This window comes from Nomascus leucogenys, chromosome 16, assembly GCF_006542625.1.
Source record: "Nomascus leucogenys isolate Asia chromosome 16, Asia_NLE_v1, whole genome shotgun sequence".
Taxonomy (NCBI): Eukaryota; Metazoa; Chordata; class Mammalia; order Primates; family Hylobatidae; genus Nomascus; species Nomascus leucogenys.
In genome coordinates this window covers 28626388-28646202 of record NC_044396.1, presented here as the reverse complement: position 1 = coordinate 28646202, position 19815 = coordinate 28626388, and positions in this window count along the sequence as shown.

Below are 19815 nucleotides of genomic sequence, written 5' to 3'. Positions count from 1 at the left end.
ACAAATGAAATATACGTTTGTATTTATAGTTTATGAAATCTTTGGGTATTGAGACTGGGAGTCAGAGAGATAGTTCATATTATAAAGATTTTTCTTATTTAATTTTTTATTTATATGATGTGCTTTGGTTCCATGTGTCTTGCATTCTGGATGGAATGAAGGGTTTCTCTCCAAGTTTGTGTTGACTGTGCTTGCTGTAGAGCTTCTCTATCTGGGATTATTAATCGTGTGTTTCTGATGTTTTGACATCTCCCTTGCTGGAGCTCACCACTCTCCCTGCCTGCTTTATCAGGATCTTACACTGTGGGCCACCATTCCCCTACCCCAAGCACTCCAGGAGCTGGAGACAGCTTCTACACCCCAGAACCTGCTGAAGTTATTCAAACTGGCCAATCCTAGACCTGCTTCAACTGCTTCAACTGTTTCTTCTCACAGAAACCACTGGATTCTTCTGCTGGAGAATCGCGTGGAAGGCTGCTGCCCCTACACTTGGCAGTGGACCTGGGTTTACCATTGATCCCAGCAGTCAAGAAGGAGAGATAGATGTGGAGGATGAAGTGTGAGGACAAGCTGAAACCCACAGGCCCCACCCTGTCCCCGATAAATCTTTCACTGCATCTAATCACAAAGATCTTCAAAAAAAGATGGCAACAATTTACTTCTGACTTTTAAATCTTATGTGAATTTGTTGCCAATTCTAACTTAGAATCATAAAATAAAGGAAATTCTTCAAAACATAGTCCTAGCTTAGTTAACATAGCCAACCCAAAACATCACAACCACCTTCCAGTTTTGCAAGACACGGCCTGGAATTAACACATACATTTCCATTTATAGCCCATTGGACAGAACCAGCCATGTAACCTCCCATAACTGCAAGGAGCTAGGAAATGTGAGAAAGCTCATGGATGTTAATTCAGCAACCATTAAATGTCCCTGCCACACCTACTACGTCAGGAGGAAACATTTATAGATCTCAGGGTGGAAAAATTCGTATAACTTGTCAACTTGATCTCTAACAAAAATATTTTGTATGAGTGAATGTATTTGTCTTGTTAAAAATGTGTAATTAGTATTAGAACTATTGTCACTGTAGCCAAGATTTAAATTGCTACTCTGAAGCTTCTGGTTTTCACTCAGGTTTTTTTCAGCGAAAGCCTTTCTATAGAGAAATCTTCATCTCCTTATTCCCTCATGCTTTTCTTAAGCATTATTAGATCTAAGTATTATGAAAGGAGTTTCAAGCATTGAGGTTTCCTAATTGCAGCATTCAGCAGCCCTTGAAGTATGGACTCAACTATATTTCATTTAGTGGGTGGAGAGCAGGAAAGAGAGAGAGGAAAGTGGAAGATGAAAGAAACCTTGCAAATTGGAAAACTAATAGAGCGCCTCTATATGTATTCTTGGGACAAATTTGATGTTACCTGGAGTGGAAATATGAGCATTTAGGGAAAAGTATATTTTTATAGCATCTTATAAATGAAAGAGTTGGTCATTTTATACTGATCAGTCATTCTGGACATTATAAGACTTTTCTTTTAAGGCTATTATGCAATGGCAATAACAGGAAGCTGACACAAAGCAATTGCAATTACTCCTCAGATGAAAGGAAGAAAGAATTAATTAAAGCTCTTTTCTTCTTTAATAAAGAAAAGAAATAGAGACATGCTTATTCGGGCAAAGGAAATTTTCACAAATTTCTGTTGAGCTAGCCCAAATTCGTGTAACAAGAACAAATTAGTGCATGGTGTGATTCCATTTGAGATTAAAATTAAACACTACTACAGCATAAAATTGATGGCTCTTCTGACAATTACTCTTTCAGTATATATAAAAATAAAAAATGCAGCAACATCAATACAGAGCTATTGCTGAAACTTTCTCCACTCTGATATAGCACAGCATTAAGCAGCTGACCATCAAGGCATTTTATTTTCTATGAAATCTAGAAGATTTAGAGCCTAGAACCTGTTCTTGACTCTGACTAGGTGTGTGATCTTGGAAAAGCCCTTAACTTCTTTGAACTTTGCTTTTCTCACCTCCTAAATTATCTATTTTGATGTGATATTGCTATAGAACCATGTCCAATGAATATATAAGGCAAGCCACATATGTAGTTTAAAATTTTATAGTAGTCACCCTTTAAAAAGTTAAAAGAAGCAGGTAAAATTAATTTAAAATATGTTATACTGAATGACTATATCCAAAATGGTATCATTTCTACATGTAATCAAAATTTCATGTACAAAATTTGTACAAAATACAAAATTTCACATCATTTTACTTTGCAATCTTGTACATATTACACTTATAGCACATTTAATTTTGAAGGTTAAATTTTGTTGGAAATACTTGATTTGTATTTAGATGGAATAAAATTTACAGTCAAAGAAGATTTATATACCTAAGGCATTCCTAATATACTTTTTTCTAATAACAATAAGATATTAGTTTTAAAATTTAAATAAAATTAAAAATCTACTCCCTGAACAACTCTATGTCAAAAATTACATAACATGAAGAAATGAAGAAATTGCTACATGTAGAACCTAGCAAGACTGAATCATGAAGAAACAGAAAATCTGAACATCCCAACAAAAAATATGGAGATTGAATCAGTAATTATGTCTTCCATCAAAGAAAAGCCCAGGACCTGATGGCCTAATTGCTGATTTCTACTGAACATTTAGAGAAGAACTAATACTAATTGTTCTAAAGTCCTTCAAAAAAAATTAAGAGCAGGGGGTATTTCCAAAGTCCATTTACAAGGCCAGCATTACCTTGATAACAAGGCCAGACAAGGACACTACAAGAAAAGAAAATCACAGGCTAATATCCCTGATGAACATAGATATAAAAATCCTCAAGAAAGTACTTAGCATGCTGAATTCAATAACATTTTAAAAGGATTATTCATCATAATTAAGCAGGATTTGTCCCATAGACACAAGGATAATTCAACATATGCATATCTATAAATGTGGTACATTACATTAACAGAATGAAGACAAAAACCATGTGATCAACTCAACAGATGCAGACAAAGCATTTGACAAACTCTCAACCAATTAAATGTGGAAGGAATATAAAATAATGGTCATACATGACAAGCCAAAAGCTAACATTATACTCAACAGTGAAAAGATGAAAACTTTTCCTGTGAGATGAGGACAAGACAAAGATGCCCACTCTCATTTCTTCTACTTGATATAGTGCTGGAAGACCTAGCTAGAGCAATCAGGCATGAGAAAGAAATAAAAGGCATTTATATTGGCAAGAAAGAAGTTAAATTATTCTTGTTTGCAGACAATATGACCTTATATATAGAAAACCTTGACAACTCCTCCAAAAAACTGTTAGGATCCATAAACAAAGTCAGTAAGTTGCAGGATATGAATTCAACATACAAATTCAGTGGAATTTCTATAACCTCACAATGAACTATCTGTAAAAAGAAATGCAGAAAACAATCCCCAACCTTATACACAAATGCTACCAAAAAAACAAAAAATAAAAAACTTATGAATAGGTTTAACCAAGGAGCTGAAAGACCTGTATGCTGAAAATTATAAGGCATTGACTAAATAAATTAAAGAGGACACAAATAAATGGAAAGATACACCACATTCATGAATTGAAATAATTAATATTCTTAAAATGTCCATCCTACCTAAAGCAATGCCTATCAAAATTCCAGTGACATTATTTCACATAAATGGAAAAAATCAATCTTAAACTTTCCATGGAAACAAAAAACAACCCAAATGACCAAAACAATCTTGAATAAAAAGAACAAAGCTGGAAGCCTTTCAGTACCTGACTTCAAAGTATACTATTATACAAAGTTATTGTTGCCGAAATATCAAGGTACTGTCATAAAAACAGACACATAGATCAACGAAACAAATTGCAGATCACAGAAATAAATCCTTACATTTATGGTTAATTGTTTTTTTTTTTTAAAGTTTCCAGGAATACATAATGGGAAAAAAAAGAGCCTCTTCAATTAGTGATGTTGGGACAACTGGATAGCCACATGCACAGTAATGAAATTTGACCCTTATCTCACACCATATACAAAATTAACTCAAAATGAATTCAAGGCTTAAATATAAGACTTAAAACATAAAACTACTGTAAGAAAACATATAGGAAAAACTCCATGACATTGTTCTAGGCAATGATATTTTGGATATAAATCTGAGAGCACAGACAACAAAAGCAAAAGTAGAAAAATGGAATTATATCAAATTATAAAGCTTCTGCACAGCCCAACAAAACAATCAACAGTATAAAGAGACAATCTGTGGAATGGGAGAAAATATTTGCAAAACATATAATACTTCTGATAATGGGTTAATATTCAACATATGTAAGGAACTTGAACAACTCAATAGAGGGCAAACAAATGGGCACAGGATCTGAAGAGACAGTTCTCCAAAGAAGACATACAAATGGCCAACAGTTACATAGAAAAATGCTCAAAATCACTAATCATCACAGAAATATAAAGTAAAACCACAGAGATATATCATCTCACCAACATTAGAATGGCTGTTATCAAAAAGACAAAAGATACCAAATGTTGGAGGGAATGTATAGAAAAGAGAAACCTCTCACATTGTTGATGGGAATGTAAACTAGTCATTATGAAAAACAGTATGGAGTTTTCTCGAAAAATCAAAGTAGAACTACCATATAATCCAGCAATTCTACAATTGATTATATATCCAAAGGAAATAAAATCAATGTCAAATAAATATCTGCACTCTTATATTCACTGTAATATTATTCACATAGTCAAAATATAAAATCAACCTAAATGTTCACAAGTGAATAAATGGACAAAGAAAATGTGGTACACATATTCAAGAAAATACTATTCACCCTTAAAAAAGGAAGAAATCATGCCATTTGCAACAACATGGATGAACCTGGAAGACATTATTGTGAAGTGAAATAAACCAAGCACAAAAAACAAATACCACATGGTCTCATTTATAAATGGAACATTAACAAGTTGAACTCATGGAAGACAGTAGAAGGGTGGTTACCAGGGGCTGGGGAGGGGAGCTGGCACCCCTTTGATGAACATCTCCAATGAGAAATAAATAATGGCCGGGCATGGTGGCTCACGCCTATAATCCCAGCACTCTGGGAGGCTGAGGCGGGTGGATCACCTGAAGCCAGGAGTTCAAGACCAGCCTGGCCAACATGGTGAAACCACATCTCTACTAAAAGTACAAAAAAATTAGCCAGGCCTGGTGGCAGGCGCCTATAATCTCAACTACTCGGGAGGCTGAGGCAGGAGAAAGTAGAATCGCTCAAACCCGGGGGGCAGAAGTTGCAGTGAGCCAAGATCGCGCAACTGCACTCCAGCCTGGGTGACAGAGTGAAACTCCATCTCAAAATAATTAAATAAATAAATAAATAAATAAAATGAAGACATAGAAAATTCGAATATCCCAACAAAGGATAAGGAGATTGAATCTGTAAGTATGCCTTCCGTGAAACAAAAGCCCAGGACCTGATGGCCTAACTGCTGATTTCTACTGAACATTTAGAGAAGAATGAATACCAATCCTTCTAAAAATCTTTAAAAAATTAATAGTAGGGAGTATTTCCAAACTCCTTTTACAAGGCCAGAATTACCCTGATACAAAGCCAGAGATGTTCATGAAAGATTTTAAAATTTCAGTTAGACAGAGTAAGTTCAAGAGGTCTATTGGAGAATATGGTGACTACAATTAATTACAATGTATTGCATTCTTGAAAATTAATATCTGAGTAGATTTTAAGTCTTCTCCTCCCAAAAATGATAAATATGTGACATAATGCATATGTTAATAAGCTCTATTTAGCCTTTTCTACAATGTATACACCTTTTTAAACAACATGTTGTACACTGTAAATATATACAATTTTCATTTCTCAATTTAAAAAATTCTACTTTCTAGGTTACATTAGCCACATTTTAAGTGCTGAATATCTTCATGGAGCTACTGCTCTTTTGCAGAACATAGTTCTAAAATTTCTGCTACATCTGCTTCTACATCTATGAAGCTCCTATGGAGTAGATGCTTCTTTACAATGAGAAAGATTAACAGGATTATCTCCATATTTCAGGGGGTACTGATTACCAATGCAGATATGGTTCCTTGTGCTACCTTTCTTCTCCACCCTAGGTATTGTATTTTCTGGGTAAAGTTCATAAATTTTTCTGCTTTTCCAATTTCTGGATGAAAACATTTTCAGTTTGGTGGGTTTAGTAAAAATTGTTAGATAAGGAAAAAAAAACCCTCAACTCTGTCTTTGACAGATTCTTAAAGAATCCGTTTCCACACTGCTATAACGAACTGCTTGAGACCGGGTAATTTATAAAGGGAAGAGGTTTAATTGATTCACAGTTCCATGAGGCTGGGGAGAACTCAGGAAACTTACAATCATGGTGGAAGGCAAAGGGGAGGCAGATACCTTCTTCACAAGGAGGCAGGAAGGAAGATGACCAAATGAGGAACTTGCCAAACACTTACAAAACTGTCAGATCTCATGAGAACTCACTCACTATCACGAGAACAGCATGGGGGAGACTGCCCCCATGATTCAATTACCTCCACCTGGTCTCCCCCTTGACACGTGGGGAGTATAGGAATTATGGGGATTACAATTCAAGACGAAATTTGGGTGGAGACACAGCCAAACCATATCAACACATACACAGGAAATTACAATCCTGTGTAATAAATTAAAACTGTGGCATAATTTACAAATGTCCTTTATGGTTAAAACAAGGGTGTATCTGGGCCAGGCGCGGTGGCTCATGCCTGTAATCCCAGGACTTTGGGAGGCTGAGGCAGGCGGATCACAAGGTCAGGAGATGGAGACCATCCTGGCTAATCCCGTCTCTACTAAAAATACAAAAAATTAGCCGGGCATGGTGGTGGGTGCCTGTAGTCCCAGCTACTCGGGAGGCTGAAGCAGGAGAATAGCATGAACCTGGGAGGTGGAGCTTGCAGGGAGCTGAGATTGCACCGCTGCACTACAGCCTGGGTGACAGAGACTCCGTCAAAAAAAAAAAAAAAAGGTATGTATCTAATGGAGAGAGCTTATTTTAGCTTTTTTTTGTTTAAGCGAAGCTCTCAAAGAAACAGAAAATAAATACATTATCGCATACCTATTTCTGATATTAAAAAACACATCCATTTAGCTAGCGTGATGCCCATTTTTCTGTTCTATGTGTTGCTATCAAAAACAAGAAAAAGTGATGGGGAGAACGCTAACATTCTGTGAAGACCTAGTCAGTGTGTGTCTGGAATTGGTGGGTTCTTGGTCTCACTGACTTCAAGAATGAAGCCGCGGACCCTTACGGTGAGTGTTACAGTTCTCAAAGGTGGCGTGTCCGGAGTTTGTTCCTTCTGATGTTCAGATGTGTTCGGAGTTTCTTCCTTCTGGTGGGTTTGTGGTCTCGCTGGCTCAGGAGTGAAGCTGCAGACCTTCGCGGTGAGTGTTACAGCTCTTAAGGTGGCACGTCTGGAGTTATTCGTTCCACCCAGTGGGCTCGAGGTCTCGCTGGCTTCAGGAGTGAAGCTGTAGACCTTTGCGGTGAGTGTTACAGCTCATAAAGGCACAGTGGACCCAAAGAATGAGCAGTAGCAAGATTTATTGCAAAGAGCGAAAGAACAAAGCCTCCACAGTGTGGAAGGGGACCCGAGCGGGTTGCCACTGCTGGCTCGGGCAGCCTGCTTTTATTCTCTTATATGGCCCCACCCACATCCTGCTGATTGGTAGAGCCAAGTGGTCTGTTTTGACAGAGTGCCTATTGGTGTATTTACAATCCCTGAGCTAGACATAAAGGTTCTCCACGTCCCCACCAGACTCAGGAGCCCAGCTGGCTTCACCTGGTGGATCCTGCAGGGGGGCTGCAGGTGGAGCTGCCTGCCAGTCCCGAGGCATGCGCCGGCACTTGTCAGCCCTTGGGTGGTCCATGGGACTGGGGCACTGTGGGAGCCCCTTTCTGGGCTGGCCAAGGCTGGAGCTGGCTCCCTCAGTGCAGCGGTGGGCTGAAGGGCTCAAGTGCCACCAAAGTGGGAGCCCAGGCAGAGAAGGTGCCGAGAGTGAGTGAGGGCTGTGAGGACTGCCAGCACGCTGTCACCTCTCAAGTGCAAGTGAGACTGCAGGCAAATTAGTTTATAGGTGATTATATTTTATCTTTTTAGCGACTCTCTGAGATAAATATTATTATTCCCATTTTATATATAACAAAGAAGCTCGGGGAAGTTGAGAAACTTGTTGCTAGAGTGACCTATTTAAAATTATATAGCACCATGTTATTATCCTGTTTAAATTCTCTAGTATTCCTTCAGAAAAAAAAAAATCAAATTCTTTAGATAAAAAGGAAAGGCTCTCCAAACACACAATCCAACTTCCACCTCCATTCTCTTTTTTCTAGAATGGTTATTTCTCTTCCTGACTGACAATTGAGTTTTTGTTCTTCAAGGCGTATTTGAATAACACCTCTTGGAAGCCTTCTCTGTCCTGATTTAGGAGGGTAGGTATTGTATAATTTTCTTCTGTGCTTCCTGATGCCCTGCACATGACCTTTCTCATGCTGTGTTATAATTATTTTTATTTACTGGTCTGTCCCTTCCATTTTCTATGTTTCTATGTTTTTCATTGTTATCCTCAGGAATAAGTACAGTGCCTGGGTAAGAGCTAAGCAAATATTTCTTGAATGGTGAAATTCATTTAATGGAATGTAATCTAAATATAAACTGAGTTTTTCCTGTCTATATTTGTCCAGATTCTTTCTCTTGGAGCCAACCCTCTCATCATCTCTACTCCAACCCACATTTGGCTTCAGGGAGACTAGAGAATAACCTCTTACCTGATAACTCTTACCCTCTTTTTCCCTTCTTGCTCAGTCTGTATACTATCTATATACCTTTGACCAGTCAATATGCTATCACACTATAATCTCATATATACCTGCAGCCATTCTCTGTTTTCAAGTAAGAGCTTTCCCACTTTGCACCCAATGCCACCTCCAGAGATGATGGTCTCTAAATCTATTATCCAAGACCAGCATCTACACAGAATATCTTTGCCTCTTTATCTGACTAAGGTCTCATCTTCATATGCTACAAATCAGGATAGTGGTGGTGATTGGCAGGGCAGGAGTAGAAAGGAGGGATTAGGATGATGGTTGTGGATTGAAGTGTTAGTTCTGTTGTCTGTCGAGAATTCATAATGGAAGAGCAGCATTCAACTATTTTTTTTTTGAGCAACATGGCTGTTTATTTCACCTGGGTGCAGGTGGGCTGAGTCTGAAAAGAGAGTCAGCAAAGGGTGGTGGATTATCATTAATTTTTATAGGTTTTGGGATAGGCGGTGAAGTTAAGAGCAATGTTTTGCAGGCAGGGGTGGATCTCACGAAGTACATTCTCAAGGGTGGGGAGAATTACAAAGAACCTTCTTAAGGGTGGGGGAGATTACAAAGTACATTGATCAGTTAGGGTGGGGCAGGAACAAATCACAATGGTGGAGTGTCATCAGTTAAGGCTATTTTTACTTTTTTTGTGGATCTTCAGTTGCTTCAGGCCATCTGGATGTATAGGTGCAAGTCACAGGGGATGCGATGGCTTGGCTTGTGCTCAGAGGCCTGACATTCCTGCCTTCTAATATTAATAAGAAAAACAAAAAAAAATAGTGTTGAAGTCTTGGGGTGGCGAAAATCTTTGGGGGGTGGTATGGAGAGAGAATGGGTGATGTTTCTCAGGGCTGCTTCAAGTGGGATTCGGGGTGGCATGGGAACCTAGAGTTGGAGAGATTAAGCTGAAGGGAGGTCTTGTGGTAAGGGGTGATATTGTGGGGATGTTAGAAGAAACATTTGTCATATAGAATGATTGGTGATGACCTGGATATGGTTTTGGATGAATTGAGAAACTAAATGGAATAAGAGAAGGAGAAAAACAGGTATAAAAGGTATAAGAATTGGGAGGACCTAGGACATCTGATTAGAGAGTGCTAAAGGAGATTCAGTATAGTCCTGCCAGCAAAGTTTATTTATTCACTTCAAGAGTTTAGAGTGGCAGTTTGGGGATAGCACGAGGAGATATCAGCTGTGCTGGCTTAGAAAAACAGTGTAAACCAGCAGTGTAAACAAGAGCAGGGCATATATGAGTAGTTGAGAATGGAGAATAGGAGTATGACTAGACAGAAGATAGTAGGGATGACAAGTTTTTTTGGGGCACAGTCTAAGTTGGTCCAGTGTCTGGAATGAGCCTGGGGCCTAATAAAAAGAGCGTCTATACAGGAGCTCAAATGGGCTGTACCTTGTAGCATTCTGAGGACAGGCCTGACTTCTGAGAAGGGAAAGTGGTAAAAGTATTGTCCAGTCCTTTTTAAGTTGGTGGCTAAGCTTGGTGAGGTGTGTTTTTAAAAGACCTTTAGTCCGTTCTACTTTTCTTGAAGATGGAGGACCTTAAGGGATGTAAAAGTTTCACTGAATACTAGGAGCCTGAAAAACTGCTTGGCTGATTTGACTAATAAAGGCTGGTCTGTTATCAGACTGTATAGAGGTGGGAAGGCTAAACTGAGGAATTATGTCTGACAGAAGGGAAGAAATGACTTCAGTGGCCTTCTCAGACCCTGTAGACTCAGGGCATGTTGAGTAAAGCTAATTTGCCAGTCCTGGGTGGGGGCAAATCTTCAAGCTTGATGTATAGGGAAGAGAGGGGGCCTGAATAATCCCTGAGGGGTAGTAGAATAGCAGATGGAACACTGAGAAGTTATTTCCTTGAGGATAGATTTCCATGATGGAAAGGAAATGAGAGGTTCTAAGAGGTGGGCTAGTGGCTTCTACTATAGCATAGCCTGCCTTTGCTGGTGTGTGGCGATTAGGCCTGGTGGAACTGCCATCAGTAAATCAAGTGTGATCAGAGTGAGGAACAGGAAAGAAGGAAATACGGGGAAATGGGATGAACGTCAGGTGGATCAGAGAGATACAGTCATGGGGGTCAGGTGTGGTATCAGGAATAACGTGGGAGGCCAGATTGAGGTCCGGGCCAGGAACAATGGTAATTGTGGGACTTAACAAAGAGTGAGTATAGCTGAAGGAGCTGGGGAGCAGGATGTATATGCATCAGGTATGAGGAAGAAAATAGATTTTGGAAGTTATGAGAAATGTAGAGAGTGAGTTGAGCATAGTTTGTGATTTTTAGGGCCTCTAAAAGTATTAAAGCAGTGGCAGCCACTGCATGCAGACATGAGGGCTAGGCTAAAACAGTAAGGTCAAGTTGTTTGGACAGAAAGGCTACAGGGTGCAGTCCTGGCTCTTGTGTAAGAATTCTGACTGCATTAACCATGCCTAGGAAGGAAAGGAGTTGTTGTTTTGTAAGGGATTGAGGTTTGGGAGATTATCAGACACGATTAGCAGGGACAGCACGTGTGTTTTTATGAGAATTATGCCGAGATAGGTAACAGATGAAGATGAAATTTGGGCTTGACTGAAGTAATGGGGGCTGTCTGTGAAGGTTGCAGCAGTACAGCCCAGGTAATTTGCTGAGCCTGATGGGTGTCAGGGTCAGTCTAAGTGAAAGCAAAGAGAGGCTGGGATGAAGGGTGCAAAGGAATAGTAAAGAAAGCATGTTTGAGATCCAGAACAGAATAATGGGTAGTAGAGGGAGGTATTGAGGATAGGAGAGTATATGGGTTTGGCTCCATGGGGTGGATAGGCAAAACAATTTGGTTGATAAGATGCAGATTCTGAACTAACCTGTAAGTCTTGTCTGGTTTTAGGACAGGCAAAATGGGGGAATTGTAAGGAGAGTTTATAGGCTTTAAAAGGCCATGCTGTAACAGGCTTTAATCCTTTTAAAGTGTGCTATGGGATGGGATATTGGCATTGAGTGGGGTAAGGGTGATTAGGTTTTACTAAGATGGTAAGGGGTGCATGATCCATCGCCAAGGAGGGAGTAGAGGTATCTTATAGTTGTGGGTTAAGGTGGGGGAATACAAGAGGAGGATGCAAAGGAGGCTTTGGACTGGGAAGAAGGGCAGCAATGAGATGTAGCTGTAATCCAGGAATAGTCAGGGAAGCAGATAATTAAGTTAAAGTGTCTCGGCCTAATAAGGGAATTGGGCAGGTGGGGATAACTAAAAGGAGTGCTTAAAAGAGTATTGTCTAAGTTGGCAGCAGAGTTGGGGAGTTTTAAGAGGTTTAGAAGCCTGGCCTTCAATACCCACAACAGTTATGGAGGCAAGGGAAACAGGCCCTTGAAAAGAAGGTAATGTGGAGTGGGTAGCCTCCATATTGATTAAGAAGGGGACGGACTTACCTTCCACTGTGAGAGTTACCCGAAGTTCGGCATCCGTGATGGTTTAGGGGGCTTCTGAGGCAATTGGTCAGCGTCAGTCTTCAGCCACTAAGCAAAGAAGATCTGGGAAGGAGTCAGTCAGAGAGCCTTGGGCCAGAGTTCCGGGGGCTCTGGGAGTGGCTGCCAGGTGAGTTGAACAGTCCGATTTTCAGTGGAGTCCCACACAGATGGAACGCGGCTTAGGAGGAATCCCAGGCTGCGGGCATTCCTTGGCCCAGTGGCCAGATTTCTGGCACTTGTAGCAAGCTCTTGGGGGAGGAGGTTCTGGAGAAACGCCTGGCCACTGTGGTTTTAGGCGTTTGGAAGTTCTTGTGTGCTGGAGATGTGGCTGGGGTTTGTCTCACAGTGGAGGCAAGGAATTACAACTTTTTTCTATTATTGTACACCTTGAAGGTGAGGTTAATTAAGTCCTGTTGTGGGGTTTGAGGGCCCAATTCTAATTTTTATTTAATGTCGGGAGCAGATTGGGTAATAAAATGTATATTGAGAATAAGACGGCCTTTTGACCTTTTAGGGTCTAGGGCTGTAAAGTGTCTCAGGGTTGCTGCCAAACGATCCATGAACTGGGCTGGGTTTTTATATTTGATGAAAAAGAGCCTAAACGCTATCTGATTTGGGATAAAGAAAAAGGAGCATTAACCTTGACTATGCCTTTAGCTCCAGCCACCTTTTTAAGATAAATTGCTGGGCAGGTGGGGGAGGGCTAGTCACGGAATGAAACTGTAAGCCAGACCAGGTGTGAGGAGGGGAGGTGATAAAAGGATTATAGGGTGGAGGAGCGGAGGCTGAGGAAGAATTGGGACCTAGCCCCGCCCGGCAAGGAGGGGAGAGGTCAGATGGGTATGTAGAAAAGGAAGATTAGAAAGACTCAGCAATGCTTGGGGTTGGGACTGAGGGGACAGGCAGGAGGGAAAGAAGGAAGATTTGGGATGAGTTGCTTTGGGCACAGAGACTAGGAAGGGACTGATGTGTAAAAGAATGCCTGGACATCAGGCACCTCAGACCATTTGCCCATTTTACGACAAAGATTAGATCTTGTAGGATGGAAATATTGAAAGTGCCATTTTCTGGCTATTTGGAACTACTGTCGAGTTTATATTGCAGTCAAGTGGCATTGCAGAAGAAAATAAGATGCTTAGATTTTAGGTCAGGTGAGAGTTGAAGAGGTTTTAAGTTCTTAAGAACACAGGCTAAGGGAGAAGAAGGAGGAATGGAAGGCAGAAGCTTGCTCATAGTGAAGGAGCCAAGCCCAGGGAAAAGAGTAGAAACACAGAGAAGGGGTGGGGGGTTCTTGCCCTCCAGAAAAGCAGAGAAGGGGTTGGGGCACGGAAATAAGGGATTGGGGCACAGATAAGAGGTTGGGGTGCAGAAATAAGGGATTGGGGCACAGAGATAAGAGACTGGGGTGCAGAAATAAGGGATTGGGGGTTCTTGCCCCCTAGAAAAGTGGGACTTGCCTCTAAGGGTGAAGGAGAAGGGGTTGAGGGCTACTTGCCCCTCCCCCAGAAAAGCGGGACTTGCTGCTAAGGGTGAAGGAGAAGGGGTTGAGGGCTACTTTCCCCTCCCCCAGAAAAGCAGAGAAGGGGTAGAGACAAGGAGAGAAGGGGTTGGGGTACTTGCCCCTTCCCCAGAAAAGCAGGACTTGCCGCTAAGGGTGAACGACCAAGGCAGGCGTCCCTGCGTGGTCTGACACCTTTGAAATGTGGGTGAATAATCAGATAGGCATCCCTGCAATGATTAAACACCAAGGGAAGGCTGCCTTCCCAGTCCGTGACTGGCGCTGGGGTTTTGGGTCCACGGATAAAATGTGTCTCCTTTGTCTCTACCAGAAAAGGAAAGGAATTGAAATTAAGAGAAGGGAGAGATTGAAGTGTGGCGCCAAGATTGAAAGGAGAAAGAGGTTGAGGGATAGTGAGGGAGGTTGGAGAAGAGAGTAAAAAGAGGCCACTTACCGGATTTGAAATTGGTGAGAAGTTTCTTGGGCTGGTTGGTCTGAGGACCTGAGGTTGTAGGTGGATCTTTCTCATGGAGCAAAGAGCAGGAGGACAGGGGATTGATCTCCCAAGGGAGGTCCCCCGATCTGAGTCAGGGCACCAAATTTCATGCGCATCCGTGTGAAAAGACCACCAAACAGGCTTTGTGTGAGCAACATGGCTGTTTATTTCACCTGGGTGCAGGTGGGCTGAGTCCGAAAAGAGAGTCAGCAAAGCCTCAACTATTTTTATAATATGAAATACTTACTGTATCATTCTCTTCAGCTTTAGGCTCAGTCATCAATTCTTGTACAGTAGGAAAAATCTCACCATTATGCTATAATCTTATGTATATCTGCAGCCATTCTCTGTTCTCAAGTAAGAGTTTTCCCACCTTGCACCCAATGCCACTCCCAGGGATTATGGTCCCTAAATCTGTTCTCCAAGACCAGCATCTACACAGGAATATTCTTGCCTCATAATCTGGGCAAGATCTCATCTTGATATACCACAAAATATAAACCACATGAAAATGTAATTCTGCCTGCCAGTGCACTCTAATAAAATAGTAGAAGATGAGTGAAGAACAGAGACGAAACTAGTTATACATTAGAACAAGCTGGTAAACACAAGTAGAGGCTACGGTTTACATTTCTCTCAGTAATTATTTCTAGCCCTAAGTAAGCTAGCTTATTTATAACTTTCTTCATGGTAGTACTCTACTCATTTTTCCTTTACCTTAGGCTGGCACCTTGATTGACGGAGGTTCTTTGTCTTACGAGGTTGCCTAATTTTTCATTCCTGAGGAATCTGTGCCCTTACTGGTCTTTCATGAATATAGCAATGATATATGGTCAAACTCTTCCACTAATTATGACAGTGGAAGAGATATGCCAGGCACCTGATTTTCCTCTTATACTTTCCTGCTCAATCCTTGGAAATCAGGTTTGGTTATCCCAGCCATTATAATTTATGCCAGTTCTCTTAATGATACACTGTACATGGCCAGCTGGTGTCTCAGGTTTCTATTTAGCAGAACCAAAAAAAAAAAAAAATCAAGTATCCTTTTGGAATTATTTCTCCCCTGAATTCTTAAATCTCTATAATAAAGAAAACATAATAAAGACCATATATGAAAAATCTACAGTGACTAATATATTCTATGGTGAGAGACTGAAAACTTTCCCATTAAAATCAGAAAAAGGGTAAGGATGCCCATCATGCCACTTCTATTCAACATACTACCGGAAGTTATATTCAGAGAATTGGGCAAGGAAAATAAATAAGTATATCCAAATTGGGGAGGAAGAACTGAAATTATTTGCAGATGACACAGTCTCATATATAGAAATTGCTAAAGATATATATATATATCACACACACACACATACACACACACACTGTTTGAACTAATTAACAAATTTAGCAAACTTGTAGGATACAAAATCAACACACGAAATCACTGGCATTTCTAAATGTTAACAGTAAACAATCCAAAAAGGAGATTAAGAAAAAAATTTCATTTATTATAGCATCAAAAAAAATAAAATAATTAAAAATACAATTAACCACGAAGGCAAAAGATTTGTACACTGAAAACTATGAGATTGCTGAAAAAAAATTAAAGAAAACCTCTTGTAGAAACTTATCATGAAGACTGGAAGAATTAATATTGTTAACATGACAACAACACCAAAAGTGACTTACAGATTCAATGCAATCATAATAAAATACTAATGCTGTAGGGGTTTTTTTGGTTTTGCAGAAAAGAAAAATCCATTTTAATATTTATATGGAATCTGAAGGCACCCTAAATAGCCAAAACCATCTAGATGAAGAGGAACAAAGTTGAAAGTCTCACACCCCATGGTTTCATAACTTATGACAAATCTATAGTAATCAAAACAGTGGGGTTTTGGCATAAAGACAGACCATAGAACAATGTAATTGAATACAGTGCCCGGAAAGAAACCCTCACATATATGACCAAATAATTTTCAGCAAGAATACTAAGACCATTGAAGGGGGAAAGGGCAGTTTTTTTCCAACCAACATTAGGAAAGCTGCATATCCACATGCAAAACAACAAGGTTAAACCCTTACTTTGTGCCATATTGAAAATTAACTCAAAATAGATCAAAGACCTAATGTAAGAGCTAAAATTCATAAAACTCTTAGAAGGAAACATAGGAGAAAATCTTTATGACATTGGATTGGACAATGATTTCTTAGATATGACACCAAACGCACAGGCAGCAAAATAAAACTAGATAATTTGACTATATCAAAATTTAAAACTTTTGTGCACTATCAAAAGAGTGAAAAGGAAACTCACAGAATGAAAGACAGTATTTGCAATTCATATATGTGATAAATATTTAATATTCAGTATATATAAAGAACTTCCACATCTCAACAACAACAAAAAACAAACTATGTGGTTCAAAAATGGTCAAAGTATTTGAATACACATTTCTTCACAGAAGACATACAAGCAGCCAATTTGCATATAAAAAGATGCTCAATATCACAAATTATTAGGAAAATGTAAATCAAAACTACAACGTGTTCCACCTTACACCCAGTAGAACAGCATTATCAAAAAACAAACAAAACAAACAACAAAGAAAACAACTGTAGACAAGGATATGGAGAAATTGGAACCCTTGTGCACTGTTGGTGGGAATGTAAAATGATGCAGCCATTATAGAAAACAACATAGTAGTTCTCACAAAATTAAAAATAGAATTACCACATGATTTAGCAATTCCATGTGTAGGTATATACTCAAAAGAATTGAAAGCAGGCACTCAAAGAAATATCTGAACACCCATGTTCATAACAGCATTATTCACAATAGCCAAATGGTGGAAGCAACCCAAGTGTCCATGGATTGATGAATGAATAAACAAAATATGGCATATAAATACAGTGGGGTACTATTCAGCATTCTAAAAAGAAAGGAATTTTTTTTTTGAAACAGTGTCTCGCTCTGTCACCCAGGCTGGGGTGCAGTGGCACAATCTTGGCTCACTGCAACCTCCACCTCCTGGGTTCAAGCAATTCGTCTGCTTCAGCCTCTCGTATAGCTGGCAGTACAGGTGTGCACCACCAATCCCAGCTAATTTTTTGTATTTTTGGTAGAGACAGGGTTTCGCCATGTTGACAAGGCTGATCTGGAGCTCCTGGCCTCAAATGATCCACCTGCCTCACCCTCCCAAAGAGTTGGGATTACAGGCGTGAGCCACTGCGCCAGGCCAAAAGGAAGGAAATTCTGACACATGCTACAACATGGATGAATCTTAAAAACATTGTGATGAGTAAAATAAGCCAGTCACAAAAAGACAAAGACTGTATGATTCTACTTATATGGGGTATCTAGAGTAGTCAAATTCATAGAAACAGGCCATGCGCAGTGGCTCATGCCTGTAATCTCAGCACTTTGGAAGGCTGAGGCGGGTGGTTCATTTGAGGTCAGGAGTTCAAGACCAGCCTGGCCAACATGGTGAAACCCCGTCTCTACTAAAAACACAAAAATTAGCTGGGTGTGGTGGCATGTGCCTGTAATCCCAGCTACTCAGGAGGCTGATGCAGTAAAATAGCTTGAGTCCGGGAGGCAGAAGTTGCAGTGGGCCGAGATCGAGCCACTGCATTTCAGCCTGGGCGACAGAGCAAGATGTTGTCTCAAAAAAAAAAAAAAAAAAAAAAAATCATAGTAGAATGGTGGCTTCCAGGGGTTCAGGGTATGGGGAAATGAGGAGTTAGTAGCTAATGGGCTTGGAGTTTCAGTTTGGGAAGATAAAAACAGTTCTGGAGATGAATGGTGATGATGGTTCAACAATATGAATGTACTTAATGCCAGTGAACTGTACACTTAAGAATGGTTAAATGCTGAATTTTATATTATGTATATTTTACCACCATAAAAAAATCAACAAAAAATTTTCCCAGACTAATATCCTTGAGGTCATTGGTGAAAACATTTCCCCAATGTTTTCTTTCAGTAATTTTATAGTTTCGGGTCTCATATTTAAATCTTTAAACCATTTTGAGCTACTTTTTGCACATAGTGAAAGATGGGGGTCTAGTTTCATTTTTCTGAATATAGATATCCAGTTTTTACACAACTGTTTATTAAAGAGACTGTCCTTTCCTCAATGTATGTTCTTGGTACCTTTGTTGAAAATGGGTTGTCTGCAATTGTGTGGATTTATTTCTGGATTCTCTATTCTGTTCCATTGGCCTATGTGTTTGTATTTATGGCAGCACCATGCTGTTTTGGTTATTATAGCTTTGTAGAATTTTTGAGTAAGACTTCAAAAGCATAGACAACAAAAGCAAAAATAGGCAAATTGGATTACATCACGCTAAAGAGCTTCTGTACCATAAAGAAAACAATCAACAAAGTGAAGAGATAAATTACAGAATGTGAGAAAATATTGGCAAACTATCCATCTGAAAAAAGATTAATTGCCAGAATATGTAAGTAACTGAAACAACTCAATAGCAAAAAAATCAAATAATCCAGCTAAACAAATGGGCAAAAGACCCGAGTAGACTCTCTTAAAAGAAGACATACAAGTGGCAAACAGGTTTATGAAGAAATGTTCTATGTAATTAATCATCAGGGTAATGCAAATCAAAACTATAATGAGATATTATCTCACCCAAGTTACAATGGCTATTACCAAAAAGACAAAAAAATAACAAGTGCTGGTGAAGATACCAAGAAAGGAATGCCCTTGCACTGTTGGTGGGAATGTAAATTAGTACAGCCATTAAGGGAAAACATTGTGGATGTTTCTCAAAAAACTAAGAATAGAACTACAATATAATCCAGCAATTCCACTGCTAAGTATATATCCAAAAGAAAGGAAACCAGAATATCAAAGAGCACTGATCTCATGTTTTTTACAGCACTGTTCATAAAACTAAGATATAGAATCAACCTATGTGTCCATCAACAGGGGACTGGATAAGGAAAATGTTGTATATATTCAAAATGAAATATCATTCAGCCATAAAAAAGAATAAAATTCTGTCATTTGTGACAACATGGATGGAACTGGAGGTCTTTATGTTAAGTAAAATAAGCTAGGCACAGAAAGACAAATATTGCATGTTCTTACATATATGTGAGAGCTAAAAAAGTGTATCTCATTCAGTTAAAGAGTGGTATGGTTATGACCAAAGGCTGAGAAGGAAAGGAGAGAGAGAGGATGAAGAGAAGCTGGTTGAGGGGTATAAAAATACAGTTAGGTGGAAAGAATAAGTTCTGTACTATTGAATAGTAGTACAGTGGATGTATTGGTCCATTCTCACACTGCTGTAAAGAAATATCTGAGACTGGGTAATTTATATATATTAAAAAAGAGTTTTAATTGGCTCATGGTTCTGTAGGCTCCACAGAAAGCATAGTGGCTTCTGCTTCTGGGGAGGCCTCAGGAAGCTTTCAGTCATGATGCAAG